Here is a 17,508-nt window from a genome sequence, read left to right on the forward strand (position 1 = left end):
GGAATTATAGCCTTTTTGATATAATAAAATAAATAATTAAATATCACTCATTCTTTTAACGTCTTCTAGATTGTGAGAAAAATACTCTTTTCATAACATTATACACAGCTTCTCAATTATATCGCGAAATTTACTCAATTAATTTCAACCAGCACCAAATATCACTCGTGACCCATATATTCTCAACAAATGCCGCTATGGCGATAAATCAAAGCCCTAACCTCCAGGCGCCCTAATCACGCTAAACTCCTCTCTCTGGGGATATAATATCAAAGCTAATAGCGCGTGATCAAAATAAGCCACCTCTACATATCCCATACGCGTAGCCGTACAGTTTCGACGAATATAAAAGCAGTAGTTTGGTGGAACGAAATTGACCCAATCGCTGTTGTGCAGTCACGTCTGATACACGTCTGCTTTGACGCGAAAGGTTGGTGAAGTCTGACAGTGGCGCGCCCTGTCGCACCGGCATTCTAATTATCGACAATAGAGAGGAGACCAATTTGAAGAGGGATAGAAACTGTATTAGCGACAATGGGGTAGATATGCTCGATGCCGGCACGTACTGGTCGGAGTTCGTTTGTTTCGACAAATGGAATTGGTAACAAGATTATGACCATTACCTCTTTGCATCGCAACTACCGTTGCCTTGTCGCTCGTGCGTCGCTTGCTTTCTGTTAATGTCGCCGTTATTGCATCTGTCGCCACTGTCGCTACCATTCTTTGTACGTTCGACCCAGTAAACTGATCATTTGTCAACTCGATTTTAAACGATTTCGTTTTTATAATTTTTTTCACTTCAGAAAATTGTCTTCTCTTTATGTGAGTGAGATTTTTTATTTTTTAACATTGATAAGAATATGTTATTCCTTGCGAAGTAAAAGTTGGTTTAAATGAATTGTTTCTAGAGTATTATTTTTAGGTTACGTTTGCACATAACTTTTTTAAGAGGAAAATTTGTGGATTATTTTAATATACTCATATTCTCTTTTAATTGTTTTTATCTCTAATCTAAAAATTTCGATACCATTGTTATAAAATTAAAATACAATATTCTACGTACAATCATGAAGCAAGTAAATACTGTTACTATAAATAATCTTCCTAAATTAAAGGTTAAGTATAAAATATAATAAACGTAAATATTTCATCTCGTAGCACGGAATAGCTCGTTTTATTTCCTTATTATAGCTCGGATATAATCGCTCACACATCGTTTAGCTTACAAAGTAAACTTTCATTCATAAATCATCGCAAGGATTCGCGAATAAGTAGCCTGTACAAAATATACAGAAAACCATTTACCATGTTTCGACACGATGCTCGCGCAACAAATTGATTTACCGGTTCTCGTAATGGCTTCGAGTGTATCGCATTTATCCGACGTCGTCAGTTTTCCTCTAAAAATTCGCATATGTAAATTTTAACTTTCCTTAAAAAAAAAAAAAAAAGAAAAAAATTCATATTGAACAATTTTTATTTATATATTCTGAAAAAAAAATTACATTTTCAAAGCGAACACGCATGACGTTAAACTCGCCCTACCTTTCAATTTTCCCGCGCTTCGTATTATATTCAACAGTCAACAAACTATTCGCCTTTTAGGCATGCAGTTTAATTAACGAATTTTCGATATTCCAACGAGCGGATTTTCGCCGAGTATTTATAATTTGAATGAACGCGAAGAGAAAGAGGGTAAAAAGTGAAAAAGGAAAAAATGAAGAAAAATATCGACTCGGTTGGGAAAAGAAGCCGCGTTTTTTTAATGGCGATAGAGTTCAGCTTTCTTTAGTGGAAGGAACATCTCTTTGAAAGATCTTTTCTCTATTTTTCGAAGAGGCGAGTGAAACGGTATTCTCGCTTTACAAGAATATCGAAACTTCATTAGCTTATCCGATTCGAGCGTGATTGTTTCGCTTCGTTCGAAGAGAAATTCAGAGTTGCAAAGTCCACGAATTAAGAGCTCGTTAAATACTATGGCTTTTCGCTCATTACTTGGCCGCGTGCACTAATCCTCTTTCTCTCTCTCTCTCTTTTTTGGATGCGAACGATTCGTCCATTTAATCTGCGTTCGTAAACTACGCCGAATTGCAATCGAGCTCATTCTTGTATCGTTTTTTTTTTTTTTTTTTTTGCTCGGGGGAAAATCTATGGATTCTAGTACACTATTTCCACTTTATCTTCGAATAGCTGGATAAATTTTACAGGGGACAAGTTTGTCAGATGAATCATTATTCGAGATGTTCGAACGAAATTATCGACGTGCATGGAAAATTTTTGAATGGAAGTTGTTTCGATAATGGAAAATTTAATAACACGAATGGATTTGAATATCTTCTTTTCGTTAATAATTATTCGGGACGTATTTTCTACGTATTTCAAGCTATCGAATATTTGCGACTCTTTATTGTTCTTGTCAACCCGTCGTTAAAGCAAATTTATTGTTCTTTGAATAAAATAATACGTATTGTTTTCACAACCGCGTTTCCTTTTGAATATTTTCTTTTTTCTGAAAAATTTTACTTCTACAATCTCGTTACTTTTGAAAATTATTAATCTATTAATAAAACTTTCCAATATCCTTTTCTTGCGACTATAATTATAAATATTATATAACCATACATCTCATGGTAAATTAATAATTTAAATTATATTTCAATACTTCATATTAAATGTCTAGTTCTTCTCTGAACCGTGGAAAAGCGATAACTTAACAATTCAATCCCATACCAACAATGCATATCCCCAGATTCTCTAGGAACTTTCCACTAAACATGTCCGACGCGAGCGCCCTCCTAAGCATTAAGCGTGAATGACAAGTATTTAGGAAACTCTACGGCCAAGTAATCACCGTACACCATCACAAATGCAGAAATTTCGGCCGTAACTCATCTCTCGAATCCAAACACGGGTCGAACTTTTCCCACGACAACAGAGAACCGTATCCAAACATTGAGACAATGAACGCATACGTGGCCATCACCTGAACGTGTCGTTTTAATTCGAATCAAACGGCAATCTTGGCTCGGAATCGGTAGCGTGTCTGAAGGTATTGGTGGTATGCGGCCAACGACGCAGGTGGAGTAGCGGCAAGGGCGTATATATAGGTCGTTTGTAGGCAGATAGCGCACAAGCAGCAGCGGCAGCTAATGAAGATGTTTGTCAATACTGGCGCGTTACCGTATGCCGTAACTGTTACTCTCTCTCTCTCTCTCTCTCTGCTCCCTCCCCCGTTTGTTGTCTATATCGTCCATCCTGACACGTGTTCGTGTATAAGTGTTTGAATCAAGCTGTGCCTCTATGTATGCGCCTCTTGTGTGCGGTGTACAGGACGATTCATAAATGCACGCTTGAAAAGATGAATCTGAATGAAATAAAAAGTGTTATATAAACGTGTGGCCTGTTTTTATCTCTATTTCTCTCTATTCACCATTTCTATTTCTATTTCTCACGTGACTATCTCACTTTGTATTTGATTGGTTTCATTTATCTCTTCTTTTTATCCTCTTTATCATTATCCTGATGATAATTGCCCTATTCTTTGCCTGTTATCATACTTTGTTTTCCTTATTTTATCTACTGGTAATTGTCACTTTTGTACCGTTCCATTGCTCCTTAATTAATTAACCTAAGAAAAGAATTTTTACAAAATGAATTTTAACGTTGAACGATAACAACCATTCAAGATAGATTCTAAGACAGATGTTTCTTCAAGAATCCATAACTCTTGAAAACTGTTTTACTTATTTCAATTAAATCAGATTCAATTCTTTTAAACTATAGGTATTATGGACCACCCTATATACAGTATATACAGAAGCGTACGCGTGTAGGTCAGTTAGCGGGTCGAGCATGGCTCGATACAGACGCGCATAGGTTGTTCGTTAACACGATGGCGCTTAAGCCCCAGTGTTGGAGTGAGGCAAGACGTGCTTCGTTACAGTTAATATCGAGTTATAACCGAATCATACCGTGTTGCGCCGAGTTAAATCTTACTTAGGCGAGGCTGACGTTACTCACCGACAATTATCTCGGTCTCGAGGCAAACTTGGGACGAGGTCAACTTGCGGCGCACTGTTACAACGCCGTTGGATTTTCTTGCGCGTGCGCGCGCGCGCGCTCGAGTCGAGTTCCCGCGTGCACCATCTTGTTTACGAGGCGCGCACCACGCGGGATACCGGCAGCTTTAATCTTGGAAAATTAATTTGAATCGCGACAAGAGATTTCTTTGCGATTCTGACCGAATCACCGGGATGGAGGATTAGCAGTTCCTCCGAAAGGAGTGTTAATTTCGTGTTAGAGAAGCGAATAATAAAAAGAAATGAATTTCTGAACGAGTGAAACGTGAAATTATTTTTATTTTGTAAAATGCAAAAGTTTGAATAATAAATGAAAGGAATGATAATTTGCACAATTAACTGGATGGTGTGTCCAAGCTGATATTTTATCGCGACAATTTATCGGGCTATTTATTAAAGCAATATATAAACTACTAAAAGCTAATAAAATTATTTTATCTCGCCAAGAATATATAACCAAAGCAAGTAAACACTTTCATTTCCAATCAAAATTCTGTTTGAAATTTACAGATGTAAATCGGTGCGACGCCGGTTTCCGGTGAAATTTAAACGCGAAAGATACGAAATAATCTCGTATTAATATAAAAAAAGAAAAAAAGAAAAAGGAAATAAATACATACGCCGCTTTGATCGATCCATCCATGATATTTCGTTAATTTTCGAACTCCATTAGGAATATTAAGTTAGAACGATGCTCTCGTTAATTTTCTTCCCCTCCATTTTCGAATTGATATTTTGTATCCCTTCGTAATTATTTCCCCCGTTTTTAATCATTTCAATCGGAGAGAAATGAAATAACAACGCGTTTACGCGTCTTTTTTGTCCCCCCTCCTCACCCCTTGGCTCGCGGAGTGACAATAAAGTTTTTGCGCGGATTAAATTATCAACCGATGGTAAGGTTAATTTAAATAAATGGGCAAAATTTCGTTCGTTAATTGCTCCCATAATTGCTAGTGGATAAGCCAGTGTAATGGCCCGCCGCTATAAATTCCGACACTTACAGTGTAAAAATGGTCGTAAGCTTTAAACGCCCCCATCCGTGCGTAATTTCAATCGAACACCATACTATCTTCGACTACGATCTCTCGCACACTGAATGGAATCGCGGCGTAATTGCAACGTGCTAGCTACGAATGCTTTTTATACCCGATATTTTCAACAGTCTAGGGTGATGCACGTGAAGCAGAGAAATCGAGGACAAAAGCGAAATTAAGCCGGATGCTTTGTTTTATTATGCGGCAAATCGTTAATTTACCATCTTCCAACGAAACGTTTTACAACGATACAGATTTAATTACGTGTCTCGTATGCTCTTTTGATTGCATTTTTCTCTCCCTTTTTTTTTGTATTCTTAAATAGTATAACTATAATAATTTGCTCTATTTATCTGAAAAATAATATACTCTAGTTATTCAACTATATTTTTCTTATATCTATACTTATTTCGCCATAAATGACAAATTCTCCTTTCTTTCCGACTGGTAATCTATAATTTTAATCAATTCAGAGATAAGAATTTTTTTTCTAAATAAATCGCAAGATTATTTGCCCACGTGCATCGATCGAAAGGAGAAATTCAACGGCCAAGCGCGGTCCACCGTCAGAATATTTCAGTAAATGGGAAACTTAGGTTAGAAGTTCACTGTTCGATTGGACAACCCAGTGGTCCGTAAACGAAGTGTTCTCGTATCGACTTTCGCCACGTTACACTCGAATACCGGACGATTTCCACAAGATGTGGAATTTTTCTATCGTAGCACACTACATATACGCGAATTTACAGTTACACGCTAGAGAATTTCCGTTTCACGATCGATAATTTCGTTCGACGATCGTTCATTTCTATAACGCACGAGCATTTCGAGCCTTGTAAACATTATCCTCGTCCGGACGTCCAGCCGAAGATTCTCGTATACAAGAGACCACGATAATGGAGATTACTCGCCGATTTGACGTCCCGACAACCCGCCATGTACACAGGCTTATCTCTTGTTGATGGCAACTGACTTGCGAATACGATACTTTGTCGACCTCTTATCTCACAAGTGTTCCCGGATGATGTCTAGATATATATATATTGTGTTGACAGTTTGTGTGGATTACGTGTGTCACATTGTGTATCGTCAGGATTATTTATTCTCCGAAGATTGGATGTCACGCGTGGATAAGTGAAATATCGTGAATTATATACATAACCTCAATTCTATCGATTCGATAATTGTTACTTGTCAAAAATGGATCTGTACTCTTCCGTTGTTTAATTTAAATGAAATAATATAGAAAACAATTCAAATTCCACCTGACTGTAAATAACCTAGAGCGTAGAGTTCTATTTCACCAAGATACATCCCGGTTGCACGTTTCTCAGTAATATTTCAATAACGTGGATGCGTGACACGCGAACGTTTCTCTCCTCTTCTCCCCACCCCACGAGACATAATTACCGTGCGGCTAAACGGCCAATCGAAATAAATTCTTTGGCGAGGCAAGCAGCATCTCCCTGGGCCACGATAAACCTCGACAGGTTAGTTCCTGTGCAACCTGTATACGGTTACGTGTAAGTCGACCGAGATCATCAATTTTAAAGTTACGGCGGATGGAAGTTTATTCCATGCAAAAGGTAGCGGGCATCGCGAACTTGTTCGAGTTGTTGGAGCCCGGCACCGACTTGTCCCTGTGTCTTCTTCCCCTCCCCATCCTGTGAAACCACACTCGCGAAATACAACCGTGATCTGGTTTACGACGTCTACATAGATGTGTCATAAAAGAAATGGTAATAATTAAAACGAATATAAAATCAATAAAATTTGTCAAATGGAGAGGCTGAAATGAATACAAAAGTTGATGTGCAAAAACTTATTATATAAAGTTACAAGCAATTGTTAGAAATAGGTTATGGTTTCTATCTTCGTCTATTTTTAAATTTCACATTTTTATGAAAAATCTTTTGTATATACAATTTACATTATAACATGGACGATATAAATCTATGCAAAAAAAGTCTTCTATTTTCTATCGAACAAACGATCACTCGATACGATTTTACCGCACGATTCGCCATTCCAATTCCGAAACAGACATCGCATCGGGCGCAGACCATTCGCAGATTATTCTCCCTCATCGAATACACGCATGATCACTTTTACGGTAGTCGGTAGCCGGGCAATTTTTTTTCCAAAGTGCAGCCCGCCGTGTCGTTTGGTGCGTGTTACGGTTTCCCGATAAACCGAATTAATTCGAATGACACACCGGCGCCACCTACTCCACCGCTGAATACGCTCGCGCCTCACCGCTCGAAACAATAACCTCGACACTTTCATTAATACGCACGGCCGATTACCGCTGGTAAATCTGCCCGTTGCACGCATCGATATCCGCCTATTTACGCGTGTCTTTTGTCCCGTCGATGCCGGATCCGGCGATCGTTTGTCCCTGGAAACGTACGGTGATCGCGGTCCAATGCCTGTGAACCTAACTAATACTGGCCGGCTATTATTACGCTCAACAGAAATTGAACGGATCGCCGAGCGGACGTTTCGTGACGAGCGTTTCGTGGCTACGCGTGGTGGCTCGTGAGAAAAAATTCCGACCGATTAACGCCGGTGCGGGTAGATGGCGCGCTTGTACGCATGGTGGAAACGAGTGGAGAGGCGGACGGAAAAACGCGGGGGACAAATGACGATTTAGTGGCGTGCGAAATTATTCGTCGACGTATTGTCCGTGAAAAAATGAATCATTAATGAGCGTAGTGGCGGCTCGAAGTCGTTGCGCGTGGCGGCTCGATTTTAATATTTATTGGATCGTGAACGGTGATGAGGTTCGAATTGTTGGCAAGGTGGGGCAAGGTGTATGATTGATAGATAGGTTAGGAAGAAGTGGAAAGTTCGTTTTTCACGTTTAATGGGCTGGTGAGACGTTTTCGTGGAAACGAGATGATTGTCAGGCTTTTAAACGAGACCTGTTCGAACCGTTTTTTCACGTGACGCGTGGAATGTTACCGATGTCGTTTGATGTATGAGAAAAATGTCATACTGGTCTAATGTTTAGTTGATCAACGTTAGATATGGAACATGATGCTGGAACGTCATTTTTCTTATCTCAAAGTATTTCAATCTTAATCAAAAATGCTAGGATAGGATGATCATGGCGAGACAATTAAAAAACGATCAGATAAATGTACAATGATATATACACGAATATTTAGAGGTTAGAAATAGATTTTCGAAGCACAAAATAATGAGAAGCGATGCAGTCGATAAATTTGCAACTGTATATTCGAGGAATAAAAACAAATGATGAAAACTACGCGATGCAAAGACGATAACAATGTTATCCAAATTCTAGAAGCGCACAGTTTTGCGAGCTGTTGGAAGATATACGAGTGGCTCGATCGTATTCACCGAAGTCGCCTTAATCGGATATCGGGTTATGCATCCTTCCGTCCGTATCTTCCTGCCGTTTCACGCGGAATTAACGGTCCTGGCGCGTCCTATATCAATTCGACTCGATCTTGTTGACGTATTATCTGGAACGACGCGTCCTGGCTTCGAACACGATCATCCTCCCTCTCGCTCGCTCTCGCTCTCCACACACGGACGTTTCGTGTTCGTGCATGCGCGCAGATATCCGCGAGACAACGAATGCATGGCACTGGCGGTAATTCAAGTTGAACGGCCAGGGTCGAGATCATTAAACCAGCGAGAAGGGCTGATAATGATTTTGACCCAATTAATTCGGCTTTCCGTGATTTACCGCCATTACGCTGTCACGTCACAATGGAAAAAGAACTGTGCACGAGTGATTCGTCTTGCGAGAGGTCGAATATTTGGAAAGAAGATGGAACGAGTTGCATATCGATATTTTGAAATAATATTTAATAATTTAATAATTAATAATATTTAATAATTTGAATATTTTGAAATAATTGAATTGCGATTGAAAAATTGTTTAATCTTAATTTTTTTGTGCTTTTTAACGCATTTCTTGAATCTTGATTTTAGTGATACGTATGTGTGGAAGGATAAAGATTTATTCTTACCTGACTCGTTTAACCATAACAGGTTTAATTTATGTCTTGGAAATTCATTTCAGTTTTAATTATGAATTATCTAATTTTAATTTTGATCGTAGGAGATTATGATCTCAATTATTTCTGAGATAATAAATAAATGTCGTTCTGTTTCTTTCTCTTTTTATTGTTAAAATTAAAGTTATTTTTTTAATATCACGAATATATTCTTTTTTTTTCATTTATATTCGTAATTGGATAACTAATTATTAGTTTCAACTATTATATTAATTACACAGTAAAGTATCTCGTTAATTTAAGCAAAGTCATCTCGGCTAGTTTTTGCAATTAAAGTCAATGCTGTTGATATTATGTTTGGACGATAAGATCTATTCCTGGACGAGAATTCCTGGAAGAGAAATTGGCCAATGTCGCGTTAATTAGACATCTCTATTTCTGAACCGTTTCAATTAACACAAACGTATTCTATTTGCTTACTTGATCGCTAGTTGTCTGTTAACTATTTCGTTAAGGATTAAATATCCGAGAACCAAAAAGTCAAAGTGAGGTCATCATCTTTTGAAGATATAATATCTGTTTTCCATTAACCGTTTGTTCCCCAATTCCATGCCAATTAGCGACCAACAATGATAAATTACAATCCATCGTGGAATTTTGTTTTTAAAATTTTAAAAACTGAATCTTTGAAAACTTTCACGTTTAAAAATATTTTTATAATAAAAAAAAAAACAAAATATAAAAAAAGAAATTACATTATCCAAGTTTCAATGTCAATTTTTTACAATCTCGAAGATTTAATGAATGTAGACTGTTGCATTCCTTCTCTTTTGTTTTTGTTTTTGTCTTTTTTTTTTTTCGTCCAAGTGTACGAGAGTGAGTTCAAGCGTAAAATAGAATAAACAAAAAGAATGCCTCGCGATGAATAACTCTTGTTAACTCCCCTCCCCTCTTCCCTAGTTCGGTGGCAAAATTTCTCCTGGTGTATTTTTCCTCGGAAATAATGTTGCGAGATTAAAACCAGTAATTATAAAGCGCTCGTGCACTATCGTGGGGCTTTATTGCTGCCCGGTCTAGAGACATAGGCTCTGGGAAAAAAGGTTTTAAAGTGCGCCGTTCTTTAGAAATAAGTTTAGTCCGGAGTTTCCTTAGCTGGTGGGCGCCAGTCTTAAATAACATTGTGACTGTCTGTGCGGCTTACAGAAGTATAAATATACGTACAGAGATAAATAAAATTTACATTCGCGAAAAATGGTAATTAAAATTACGTTACGTTAATAGAACGAATACTTTAGTAACTGTATATAAATATATATATATATATATTTAATCTTGAAATTTGTAAAAATTTTTAATAATTAGTTGGAAAAAGAAAGATATTCGAACCTGTTGATTTTTTTCAAATATATTATCAAGATCATTATCCTCTTGTTTCTTCGTTGAAAAGTTATCGACAATTAATTAATTTTCTTCGAAGGTCGGTTTAAATCAAGTTATTTTTAATCAATTTTTACGCTTCAAGGAAAAGCTTAAGATTAATTAACACGAATCAATTGATGATTAAACGAAAATTTTAATGTTAAACTTTTTCCGTTTAGTAACAAGCAAAATCTTCATAATTCTATTTCTCTTCGGGGTGATAACTTTTTGTAAATATTTGTTAAACTTTTTACGATACCAATAAACAAGAAATTTACTTTAAATCAGTCCTTGAAGTAATCTCCACTTGTCACAAGGATAGCTCAGTCACAAATATATACATGTCCATAAAACATACTCGAATATAAACACGATACGAACGCGTGTGTTCATAAAATTTTACACCATACGTTTACTTTAATCCTATATAACTAGTTTCCAACATGTGTAACTCGTTGTACATGTATCTATACTTTGGAGCATTATGCATACAAATCTGTTTCGATATTTCATCGATGCTTAAACAAAATTTCACTGTTCCCACATTTTATGTATAATCCGACGCGATACTTAAATCAATTCAGATTGGTATTATATTTTATGAGACTATGTGTTCTACTATTTCTCTCTCGTAATTCTATCGACGAATTATTATCGAAAGAAAATTGGAAAACTTGTTTCGTCTTTTGTTTCTGATATACGTGCATATGTATACATTGTATGAAAAAAAAAAAAAATATATATATATATATATTCTAATTTACATTTTGTTAGTGAATCCTGTCGATTATTCTCACACGTCCAATTTGAATCGACGCGAATATCAGAAAAAAAAAAGAAAAAAAAAATATTCGAAAAATGCATTTTTACTGCCTTGCTGCCTCGATCTATTATTCATAATTCCCTAAAAAATTGTAGGGTTTTTGTTTATGAGTCAACAAAGCTCGTTGTAATGAAATCTTCGCATGTGGAAATTAAACGAGGCGCTTCGTTAATAACGTTTATTAATATTTCTTTGAAATAATTTTTGCTCCACGAGGGGGTTGCGAAAAGGGATGATATATCGAAGAATGCGAAAGGGAATATATTATTATATGCTCGATTATATATTCGCGTGTTAAAAAGTAGGTCGCATTTCTAAGTTCTTGTTTTTTTTTTTTTTACGTTTTTTTTTTATCCCCACACGAAATTTCGAGAACTTTTGTACAAAATTAATAAATTCGCTTGAAATTGAGGTCGCTCATTAAATTAAGAGAGGGGAAATATAAATAGTACAATTTTTGTCCATTTTCCAATTTAAAAATTTAAAATTTAATTTTATACGCGTATGATAATTCATAATGTTTTGATTTTTATTTTCGAATGAAGATAATTCAACTTCTTTCTCTTTCTCATTGTGAAATATTCACTATCTAATAATATTTTATCGACCGTGGTAACATAATTATATCGAATTGCGATCGTATTTCAATTGTTTAAAACTTTCGCATTGGAAAATAATATTCTCAATCGCTTGTTTTTTCAAGTAAATTTTAAAGTTTCAAAATTTCGTTGAACATTGATATATATATATATTTTCAGTAATGTTTGTACAACTGATTAAATGTTCGAAACTCTTTGTAAAATAGAAAAAATATTTATAGACATTTCTCTCGATATGACAATTTTTCTCCTCACCAGAATTATTATACAAATTATTATACTTTAAAAAAAAAAACAATCACAATTTGAGCAATATCGTTATGCAAATGTACTCGTACATATATATATTTTTTTCTTTTTTGAATTATTACATTTACATTAATAACTCGCGTGGATTTGAGCTGTTATTAAAAATTATCAATTTAATATATTGAAAATGATGGTAGATTACGTAAAATATTAAATAATACGATATTAATTTTATCGAAAATTTTATATTACCTGTTATATATTCATTTATAAAATTAAACTCATAATTATCGGTTATCGTTAAAATATGATTTTGCAATTGATTTTTCATTCATAATATTTGAACAAGCAGTTCATCAAAATTTATTACAATTTGTATGCTAACAAAAAAAAAAAGAGAGAAAAGAAAAATCATAAAATTTATTTAACCTAAATAAAATTTTGCCAAAAAACGATATATTTGTTGATTTTCGTTTTCGATATTCGTCGAATATCATTAATATTAACATAACGGGGTCAGAATTTATCTTTTTCGAAAATTTATTATCGAATGAAACGGTATAAAAGATGATTATTCTCTTCGAAATGATTCATTCGACGATCGAACTTGGAAAAAATAAAATTAAGACTTTTAAACAAATTTTATATTTTATATATATATAACTATAACTGGGACACTACAATTATGCATATCGTTTTCATTAAAAACGGGAGCCGATTAAGATAGCACAAGCGTCAGCTCCACGAAATCGCGATGGCGTCGTGGTTGCATCAGGCCTTAATCTCATTGCCGTGGAACTTCGACTACGCCCTTGGCCAACCATTTCATTGTGAGCCGAGCATCGCGAATTTCTCGAACGTCTTTCGACTCACGTTGAAAGCGGCTCATCCTGTTATATACACGACAGAAAGGGCGGACTGTTCGGGTATAGGAATAGAAGCGAAAAGAAGAAAAAGGGAAAAAGAAACCTTTTTGCGAAAAATGGGATACGTAAATAGCTTTATACTCGGCCGAAAATGTGGAAAAAAGTCTTACTTTGCTACTTTCCATGATATCGTCAAATATATTTAACTCTCTAAATGGATGAAATTACTGGAGATGGAGGGGTATAAAGGGAATCGGTATTTATTTTAAACGCAACTTTCGATCGCGATTACAGATTCTTGCCTTTCTTTTTAATCCTTCTCTCTTCAAACTACCTTCTTTTTCCTTAAATGATTTTCAAAGGATCGAAAGGGAAATGAACGAGATTTTTTAAGTTTCCCCTTTCTCTGACTAATAAGTAGTCACTACTAGTATTAGTAATAGAATAATCACTTGATTATCACATTATATAGGATTGAATAAGGATCAGTAAAAATAAAAAAGGAATGTTTTTATATAAATATAGGTATTTCATTTTTATTTTTAATACAATGAATGCACTATATAATCCTAATTTAATTTTTCATCACGAATTAAACGATACATTTCATATTATTACAAAACCTATTTTATAAACCTTTTGCACCTACTTTTATATAATCTTTTCTTACTTTTAGAGAAAAGAATATACTAATGCAATTTGATCGTATATATAATTTGACGCGTTGCATATATCTACGTACTCCTTTGTCCAATAAAAATTGTGAAAAAATTACGAAAAAGGGAATAATTGAGGAGAATGATAAGATGAACGAACGAAATCGGAGAAATGGGATCGAGTCTCCCTCCAAACGAAACGAAAATACACTCTTTCGAATAAGGTTTCCTTCAGCTTCACGAAAAAAGTCAAAAATCATTTCATCGAATCCGACGTAACGCCAATCTTCACGATTCCTCACCCTTTCCCCTGACGAATCAATGCCGTTTAGACAGCGAGAAAACAATATCCCGTCCCCCATCTTTCTTTAGATTTTCAAGGGCTCGAATCGTGCTGCTAATCTACGACAAAAGCATCCGCCTATCGAACACATTGTCCGGAACTTACGGTAGACCGTTATCTCGCCACGATATCTGTCTCCTTCTCGTGCCTTTCTCTCTCTCTCTCTCTCTCTTTCTCTCGATCTTTTTTTGCGGCCAAGGATACTTTTGCGCGAGGAGCAATACGTTATCACGGTGGAGAGATTCGAAGGAAACGATTGCTCGGACAATCGAGCGATATAAAATCGATCCGCACTCTCGTCTCTCAAGAGAACGAAGAAATTTCTCGTCTTATAAGACAGGGAGGTCGTCGTCTGCTCTAGAAGCCTTGATTTATTAGGATAGGTCTTTTCCAACCTGTAAGTTGGAAGTCAATTTAAGAGAAGATATATAGAGAGAGATCACTGATATTTAATCGTTAGATTTGGATTATATTGCGAGTGTTTTTTTTTTTTATCGTTTTTATTCTTTAAATACAGGTTTTTTCCATCTAATTTCTTTCAAATTTAATATATATAAAGATTTTGAAGATTTGTGCATGAAGGAGAAAAATAGAGACTTTATTTTTCAATAACTCGAGTACCTTCAATGGAGTAATAATAATTTACGAGTAAGTATAGTTTCCTAACCTACAATTTAAATAAAAATGTACCATTTCACAATTCACACTTCTATGCTCACTGACGAATCACAGTGAGAATAAGAAACAAGCGTATTTTCATTGAATTTTCAAAGAATTGGAAGAAAAATTAGAATAGAAATAGAATACAGAGAAACAGAATTTAGCAACTGTACATAAGAAATACAATTAGAATCATTACAGATGGCCGCAAAATAGTTGAAGTATAACTATTCGTTCGCTCGAAGCTGGTAATATAAACGATTACAGTCGTACGACAATAGATGGCACTTCGAGCAGCAGCATCAGTTCAGGCACCAATTTATGCAATATTCAAAAATCAGTTTAGTTTCGACTTTAACTTTGACAGATTATACAATTCGAGACGAAATAGCAAATATAATGAATCAGATGAACAGATATTAATAAAAATTAGAATGCGAAGCAACGAAAAGCAAATTCCTTTTTTCCCATAATACAAATGATTATACACTGGCACTTATGATGGTAGATGGCGCTTCGAGCAGCAGCATCAGTTCAGGCATCACATTGTACAATATTCAAAAGTCAGTTCAGTTTCGACTTTAACTAGATTATTCAAGACGAAGTGTCAAATACAATGAATCAGGTGAACGGATATTAATAATAATTGGAATGCCAGGAACGAAAACTCATTTTTTCCCTCCACTCATCCGATTCCCTTCGAAATGGATGGAGACCACGGTCGAACGAGAAGGACTGGATAATTCCTTCGACTGTGCCTCCCCCCTCCTCCAGGACGGCGCCATTCCGACCGATTATCCATCGAATTTATCGCGCGCATATCTCGCGCGGATGACTGCACATGTCGCCACGACCGCTGTAATTTATCGTCACTTGGCGAAAAATGCCGTTACCGATTCATCCGCAGACGCATAAAAAAGCACACGGCCATACGTTACGCTCTGTTGCGTGTACACACGCGCACAGCGAAACAACAACAAGGCTACCGTATTTTTCATCCTCTTTCTTCACTCTTTATTCATTTCTTTTTCTCGCCTCTGAAAGAACGTGTCAATTTTTCGATTTATGTAGGTCGGACGAGAATTCGGAGAATTCCATTATGGAAGAGATGACGCGACGTGTAAATACGTTGAAAGTTACGAAATATACGGGTTTAAAGCTGAAGCTCTATAGCTTTGAAGGTAGATTATTTGGTCGGATTATTTATGGATGGGCTATGAGCAATTTAAGTTTACGTTAGATGAAGTGATGCAGGTATAATATCACGTAACTAAATAATGTCATAATATAATTGTATACAATATATCGTGTATTTAATTCTTGTGCGTTATTTTGAAGTTTATTTCAATTCTGAATTTGAACTCTTTGAAATTTAATACATGCACGTTTATATTATAAAAATAATATATATATATATAGAGAGAGAGAGAAAGAAAGGGTATATTAAGTAATGAACGGTCTAAAATGTGACGTTAATAAAATGCAAGTGAAACACTCGTCCATCTTCCCCTCCTTAACGTGTAGCTTACGTTAGACTCGACTCCATTTTGATGGAAGACGACGTGAAGTGGTACGAGTCAGTAATAAGGCGGTATTCGATCATCGTAGTAATAACGTCTTAAAACGAGACCACGAGTTAACGAACCTTGGGACAGGCCACGAATAAAGTGTTAGATGCTGGACAAAATTATTATTCAAAATAAAACGTAATTCTGAAACGTAATAAAAAGAACATTGTTGTTTAAACATTGAATTCAAATTGAAATTTTAAAAATCTTTAATCCATATTAAATATTCCTTTCTCTCTCGAAATATTTACATTATATAATAATTTATTTTCGTGATTAAAATTTGGTTTAAATAAATCATCCAGTGGAAAGATAGAATTTTTTAATTCGAGATATTTAATACAACGATTCAAATTAATTTTAAATCCGAATCTGAAATTAATAATCATAAAAAAAAAAAAAAGAACTTTCGTAAACGTATCAATTTATTAATTCAATCGTCACGTTCGACCAGATAATTCATTCGTGCCACTACATCAGCGAAACAATCACTTTGCTGCCTTGCAATATCGAGTTAAAATACAAACAATAGTTGGACAACAACAAACACGTATTGGCCTCATGCGCCATGAAATTTCATTTTAATCTCAACTTCAGTTTCAATTTGCCAAATTGGAAACAATTAAACCCGTTATTATCTCTTACAACGTTTCATCGATAAACACCTAATTTTATCATTGTGTAATCACTAAAGAATATTAATTGCTCCGTACATTGCTATCCGATTCAGATGACAAAAATTCAAGAACGAAATCGTTTCGATCGTGTGATTCGTTCGATCTTTGTTCAACGACGACAGCGCCGCCGCTCGATCTGTTATACAACTATTCTCAACACATTCCAATATATCTTTGGAACGAACACTGGACACGCAACATTCGCCCCTCCGTTCATTATCGGACGGACACACTGGTTTTCGGGATGGAAGTATCTCAAATTAAGTTACCCCCACGTAGTTGGAAAGTACAAGGCTTCCTGTGGATGATGAGCTCGCGTCCACTAACCTAGTTGCAAGCTAAGTGATGAAGCTAGATTAGACGCAATAAGTTATACTTGGCCAGCTTTGGCCAGCTATTTCGATCTGGTAGGAATATTTATTACTCGCGATAATAATGAATAAATTTCGAAATATTTTAACGAAATAAAAAAAAATAAATATTTTATCGATATAATGATGTAAAATTATTTTCGAATTATTGTCCTATTTATGTTTATTATAT

The 17,508-nt window shown here is 35.5% G+C and overlaps 1 protein-coding gene and 1 long non-coding RNA gene across 6 annotated transcripts in view; one reads left to right on the forward strand and one right to left on the reverse strand.

Moving 5' to 3' along the window:
- The window catches only part of LOC411155 (teneurin-a), a 658,614-nt gene that overhangs the window by 206,945 nt on the left and 434,161 nt on the right, over window positions 1-17,508 (forward strand). The gene's annotated exons all lie outside the window — the stretch shown is intronic.
- On the reverse strand, window positions 1,144-5,411 carry LOC102655786. Its single transcript, XR_003304907.1, has 2 exons — window positions 3,466-5,411; window positions 1,144-3,364 (listed from the first exon to the last, which is right to left on the reverse strand). It is a non-coding gene; the product is annotated as an uncharacterized LOC102655786 (long non-coding RNA).

This window comes from Apis mellifera, linkage group LG6 (genome assembly GCF_003254395.2).
Source record: "Apis mellifera strain DH4 linkage group LG6, Amel_HAv3.1, whole genome shotgun sequence".
In the NCBI taxonomy this organism is placed as follows: Eukaryota; Metazoa; Arthropoda; class Insecta; order Hymenoptera; family Apidae; genus Apis; species Apis mellifera.